This window comes from Monosiga brevicollis, genomic scaffold, assembly GCF_000002865.3.
Source record: "Monosiga brevicollis MX1 MONBRscaffold_5 genomic scaffold, whole genome shotgun sequence".
Classification (NCBI taxonomy): Eukaryota; class Choanoflagellata; order Craspedida; family Salpingoecidae; genus Monosiga; species Monosiga brevicollis.
The window spans coordinates 162,285-163,133 of NW_001865042.1; positions in this window are offsets into that span (position 1 = coordinate 162,285).

The following is an 849-nucleotide window of genomic DNA, read 5'->3' on the forward strand; positions in this document are numbered from 1 at the left end:
TGGTTAAAATGGCCGTATCTCTGGTTATACTTGGTCGTTTTGTACGATTTTTGTTTCTATGTGCGTGATTCTTCGCGCTTGTACTTCTTGGCATGATAAAAGCCAGTGAATGTAACTTGTTCTCTTGTGTTGTTTTGCGTGACGTAGTGATTTTGATGTCGGGGTTGCACAGCTTTGCTTTCAGCTCTGAGGTTCAAACACCTAATTTATATCTGGTTATACTTGGTAGTTTTGTACGATTTTTGTTTCTATGTGCGTGATTCTTCGCGCTTGTACCTCTTGGCATGATAGAAGCCAATGAATGTAACTTGTTCTCTTGTGTTGTTTTGCGTGACGTAGTGATTTTGATGTCGGGGTTGCACAGCTTTGCTTTCAGCTCTGAGGTTCAAACACCTAATTTATTATTCAACGTCAAGCCGACGGACAAGTGCCCGCTCTGCAGCAGCAAGACATCTCAGCCGCGACTGACCCGCGAGCATCTGCTGACCTGCCGTCCCATCAAGCGTCACAACGCCCTTCGCGACGAGATGGGCCGCCTGCTCAGGTACGCCACCCTCTCCCATGTCTGGGTGGAAAAGTCTGGCTACAACGCCAACGGTCAGAGCTGCCGCATCGACCTGCACTGCCGCAACCCTTTTCCCGGCGGTGCTCTGGGCCCAGCTCTGCCCGACCTGGGCATTGACGTGACTGTGCGCACAGCCCAACCCTCGACCACCTCGCAAGCCTGCATCAAGGTGGGCGCTGCCCTTCGCCGAGCCGAAAAGGAGAAGCGCGACTACTACACCGGTTTCAACCATGGAAAAACTCTGATCGTCCCTGCGGCGATGACGACAACCGGTGGGTTCGCCT